This window comes from Lactuca virosa, chromosome 9 (assembly GCF_052849685.1).
Source record: "Lactuca virosa cultivar CGN04683 chromosome 9, Lactuca_virosa_CGN04683_v6, whole genome shotgun sequence".
In the NCBI taxonomy this organism is placed as follows: Eukaryota; Viridiplantae; Streptophyta; class Magnoliopsida; order Asterales; family Asteraceae; genus Lactuca; species Lactuca virosa.
Genome location: NC_136434.1, coordinates 25530877 through 25537203, shown reverse-complemented (window position 1 = coordinate 25537203; position 6327 = coordinate 25530877).

Here is a 6327-nt window from a genome sequence, read left to right as displayed (position 1 = left end):
CATAAATCGTTTAGGTGAAGTGCAACCCAAATGGACCATGCCGGGTCGGGTCAAGTATATACCAAATAAGTTATGGACTTAGACACCTTATCCAACAGTCTCCCACTTGGATAAGTCTAATAACTGTATTTGCCTATATTACTTCAGGAACCAACCAGCAATCGTAGCTCTCGAAAACTCTGTTGAACTATGAAGCGCCATTTTAGATAAGTGATCATATAATCCTCTGTTCTCATGATATCAGCCGGACAAATACATGGAACAACGTCGTACTTATTGTCCAGCAGTTTGTTTCCCGATTTCCGATTTGTTTGACAAAGAACTTAATCGAACACATCAATTTAGTTCTGACCGGGCCCGATACATAGGTCAAAACAAAATCATCGAGGGGCCCAGATATCGCTTCTAATCCTCCAAGGACTAGAAGGAACATATAAACTTCGACTCATATACTTGTTTCTACTACTTGTTGAATTATACACAAAGGCACGTTTTATAACATCAAGTTACTGATGCGTTTTCGTGCAATCAATGCACAACCAACTCATAGGCAACAACTCATATCTCTAGGTTTGAAGACTTATATGATATTACCGTCTCACGATCACTCGAGATAAATTCCATGAAGTGATGCAAGTGAGCGTGGGTTAATTCCAATACTCATAACTTATGAGCACTCTTGAATGTTGTAGTAACCATTGCTATGACTAAACACATTTAGCCATCTACAAACTCGATTCATGACAGTCTTAATTCATACCTACTTCCAACATATGAATGAATGTGGAGTGTTTAAATAACTTAGTCATTCGGAAAGAATAACCTAGCTATTCTGGAAGTCAAAACATGCAAAGTGAAACACAATAATAATCAAATCCAATATGGTCTCAGAACCCTTCTGAATATAAATAAAACCACCTTTTATTTATCACCATATTGATTACACATTATTAATTGTATAATGTTTCAAATAATCAACTTAATACTTGAATAAAAACAATAGTTGTCCCATGCTCCTAGCATGTACAATTTGTTTTTCTAAACAATAGTTATGCCATACTCCAAGTATGCACACTATGGTTGTCTATGATCTTTACTTTGTGAAATAGATCAATTGAACATGATTCCAATGATGCTCATTTCACAATCCCAAATCCTTATTGTAAATGTAAGAATTCCTAATTCCTACCATTTACCAAAAATCTGTTAGATTTTAAACTTATATGCACTGATCCTCTCGTAATGATTATGCACAAGGTCACCAAAACCTTGTCATCAGTCATTACAGAGGATTCCAAAGGAGATCAACTCTATGGAAACGAAGTCTCATATCCAAAGTACATTGCTTTGAACATCCTTCTTGCACTAAGGTTTTCTAATCTTACACAGATTGAACAACTTCCACCTATGGAGACATTTTCATAGTCCCATTTTGACTATCACTTCCGAACAAGAGTTACCTCTTTTCAGAATATGTCAATATGGTCCTTTCCAACAATTTACATCATACTTCCAACTGTCCCTGAGCAACCAATCTTTGGCGAACCTCAGACTGTCCTCGACAATTTCTTAATCACTTTAGTCATATCCCGTTCTAGACTTTTCCCTTCTTAATGCCCCAAGCATTTGGAACATTTAGAAATGATGAATATTATAGCACATGCAATCGATCCTATATCCGAAGCATATGTGACACGATTCATGATGTTTCACATAAAGACATGATACTAGACCAGTCTTTTGCTACAATATTTTTTATTTGCCATGTTTTCAAAATTTAACTATGAAGAGGAATGCCGTAATCATAATCGAATTTTTGAAAACGCAATATATATAGAATTTCTTTAAGTTGAACCATTCCAACATAAAATACATATATATATATATATACATATATGTATATATATATATATATATATATATATATATATCCTTGACTAAAGATGATTAAAAACTCAATCTAAGCTTTTAGAATTGAAATGAAGTATAATTTCCTCTCTCTTAATTATAGCAAAACAACTTTTTCAACCCCTACAACTTTACGAATTGAAACTTTTGTTTTTCTATAATTAACACTACTCATCATAATTGATTATGCTAGCATAATAATTATTTAGCACAACAAATTATGCTCCCACTAGCTTTGACATGTACTCAGAAATCGACTTCTAGAAATCAATACTTTATTGACTTTCATCACCAAAGTTCAGACTTCTGATACGAGATGCTTCGAAAAAACTTTATCTCAGCTTCTCAGACTCATACATCTTTCTTTAGATAGCCCACATGTGTGTCTAAACAATTATGAAGAGGGATGCCGTAATCATAATGTTTAGACCTGTTTTCCATTTCTCACAAGTCCATGTTAATGTGTCGGTTAACCACACACACTCCACTAACAACTTTGAGAATGCAAACAACACAATTGCTATCTACTTCAAATCTACTTAGTGAAAGCGTTTCCTCACCATCATTTTCATGAATCAGAGAGAAACCTTATGACACTTAGATTTTATAGTGTATGAGTTTCTATCCATGTGAATTTGTCAAAACCATAATCACAAGACAAGGTTAGTGACAAATTCAGCCTTACATGGATTGAACTTGTTCAATCTTAATTTCTTGTCACCTGGTAGCACAAGGCCCACCAATGCTTCCAAGCTGTTATGCACACAGTTTAGAACATAACTCATATGCATAGTCAACTTAATAGGAATAGACACAGAAACAAGAATCATGTCAACTTAATAGGTTGCAAACCTTAAGTCGTGTGCTAGTGATAAAACTCAGGTTTTACTCTTGATTAAATCTTGAAATCCTTTCAGGATCTTTAAGACTCCCACTGTCCTCTTGACATATAAGTTTCCCTAGTCAAGGACCATTCCTTGACAAAACAAATATTCAAGGGATAGTGCGGATTCTTATCAAGATAAGCACTTCACACAATTGGTCTTAGTTGGTCTTTGTCTTATCCAAGACATCACAACTTACCAATTTCAAACGTACAGGAGTAGAAAACATTTTACACTACATTTGATAAGTGTTTTAAACCTTACTTTATGTCACTCAATGTTACAATCTTGGAGTATGACTCTAAGAGTTGTTTTGGAACGAAGTATGATTCATCTTCTTGATTTTAATCATTCCAACAATTCATGAATCCTCTTCTTAGCCATAAAATGCACTAAGATGTCCTTAGAGGATGAATTGTGACATGGTTTCTTAATCATTAAGATGATCATAAAACAAGATACTAAAGTACTCTCCCATCTTTTCAGATTTGAGAAACTTTTATCTTTCTGCCCAATTTGATTCTTCCCATTCGTCCTGCCATACATTGAAACTTTTCCAATGTTTCAGAATTGTACTACAACTTGTAGGTACAACCATATTTACTAAACTTTAGTAAATCATGATGAATAGTCTTATCGATCTTTGTGGTGGACCTTGACCAGCACACACCCAGTGTACCTAATTCCTTAGTCCTTCAGTTGACTCACATATGCATGTGATCAATGAATTAGTCTCAATTTTACAAAGATGAAAATTCTCATTCATCATACAATACAGCTTGTATGATTCCAAGTTTCTGTCCAATTGAAGCTTGGGTGATGAGAACCTTTCCTCATTTGGTAAATTCAGACACTACCACAAATGAGAGAATCAAACTCATATTTCCATTTTTGCTAGAAACATACAAACATCAATTTTCCATAAATGCCATTGTAAGGGGATATAATATAAAATAAACTAAACAAAACTTTTATTTCTTTATAAAATGCGGAAAAATATTCGTTACAATGCATCTTCAAATGAAAACTATGCTATTACATATTTCCTAGCAATCTATCATAACTTTTAAGTAGTAGCTCAAAAATCCGATCCTCGAACCATGCGATAGAAATCCATCTTCGTGATCAGATTCAACACATTCTTCTTTTAACCTTCCTTTTGCTCGATCCTGCTAAACATCAAGATGCAACCTAGTCACATCATGTAATAAGAATCAACAATTAGGAATTTTAACAAAGTTAGATAGTGGACTTACCTGAAGCCGAGTCAAACATTTTGTCTCTACTTGCTTTCAAATATTTCAGGTATTCAGGGCAGCTTCGCTTCCAATGTCCCTTCTCATGACAATAAAAACATATAGACTCTTTGGGAATGGTACACAAGACAATCACAAACTTAGCCTTTCCCTTTACCTTTTGGTCAATCGGGTTGACCAAGGCCGATCCCTTTCCATTGGGAAGAGAAAGCTTTTCTGGACTTCCAATGTTACCAATGTCCATGTCCATGGAAGTTTGAGAATTGGACCTTCCATTAATATTTACTTGACCATTGCGCCAAATCATTGCTGATTCAGCAGCAACAAGCAAATAAGAAAGATCTATTAGGGTTATGTCAGGATCTGTCATATGGTAGTCTTTAATAAAATCACTATACGACTTAGGAAGTGACTGAAGAACCCAGTCAACAGCAAACTTCCTTGAAATAACAGCACCCAACATTCTCAGCCTGTCAATGTGTGACTTCATTCCTAAGACATGAGTGCACACAGGTCTTCCATCTTTATGTTTCATTTCTAGTAGAGCTTGAGTGATCTTGAACCTTTCAAGTCTTCGGGCTTGTGGGTCAGGGAGAATAAATGGAGGAGGTGGAGGAAGTGAAGCATGATGTTGAGGGACATCATCTTCAAGAAGAAAGTTTGTTCCAAGAGATTTGGGAAGATCATAGTTGTCTGAACCAGACATCTATAATAGGAGAAAATCAAGTTAGTTTATTCAAGTCCTTAATATAACACCCAATATGAAATATTAAGGCTAGGACCCAACACAATATTTTATAACTTGGAAGAGGGATGTCGTAATCCAAGCTATAAAATATTTGAAGGTAGGCGAATAACGATTCACCAATTTCCACCATGAAAAATGAAATAATTTATTAGGTTTTTATTGGATTTGAAACTCCTAGATCTTTTGAGATTCATTGAACTTTTCAATGGCATGTTTCAATCTCGATTGTGCCCTCTCAAGTTTTGTGACTGGGATGCCGAGGATCACAAAACAAGGTGTGAATAACCACGCAAATTCACTTGGTACCCTTAATATTATCACCTAATCAATGTGCCGGTTAACCACACGCGCTCCACCAATCTATGATAAACATTAAGTCACCCTTTGTGATCCTTACTAGTCCAAGTTAATGTGCCAGTTAACCACACACGCTCCACCAACGACTTGGTAAGGTACAAAGTGTGAATTTCATGGGTTAGCACCAAATTCACATTTTCCTAAAGTAACTAAGATTGGGAAAAAAATATTTAGTTACTTTATAATAATCCTTATACTTTTAATGAGAATTAAAGTCATTGTCCTACCCGTTCGGCTAACGACCCTCCACCGATCAAGGAAGCGGTGGGTGAGAGTGGACACCCATTAAGTTGCCATTTTATAGGCAACAACCTTATACCTCCCTTATAGACCGGCTTCGTGAATGAGGCCTACTAACGGTAAAACGACATGATCTTATACATATATATAATAATTAACCATTAATGTTATAAATAGTATAAGGGTTGAATTTTAACTTTTAAAACTCTAGGGTATGGAATTAAAGTTTGTGTGCGACTTTACAAATTCCAAAACTTGAGGGCAAGTTTTGAACAATTCAAAAACTTTTGGATAATCATAACTTATGAGTTTTAATTAAGTGTTTTAAAACTTTTAATGAAGAGACTCTTGGATATCCATAACTTGAGGACATGTTATGGAGTCCATAAAAGCATTTATTAGAAAACTCTTCAAGAAAATGTAACTTATGACTTCTTAAAAAAAACATTTAAAAGAAAAAATTTTGGAATTCCATAACTTGAGGACAAATTATGAATTCCATTAAAACACATTAAGATCAAGAATTAACTAACAAACAATTTGCAAATAATTCCTATGATCTAACAAAACTCATATGAACATGAACATCCACATCAACAATTTCAAGAATCATATGAACACATATAAAAACTTGGAATTTTGATATTAGCCTTGAAATTGGTTTACCACAATCATTACCACATCAAAAACAGGTTTTATAAGTCCAAAACAGTTTAAGGTAATGATTCTAGACCAATTCCAGCACAAAATCTCGAAAATCTGCACTCAGGCCTGCCAACTCGTCGAGTGCATGAACTGACTCGGCGAGTTGGTTGAATATATGCATGAACTCGGTGAGTTCCATGAGGGACTCGGCGAGTCAGCTGTGCATAATGCAGTTTTTCGACATTTTTCAGCTATTTGCATCAAGTATTCAAGAAAACAAGTCTAGGCT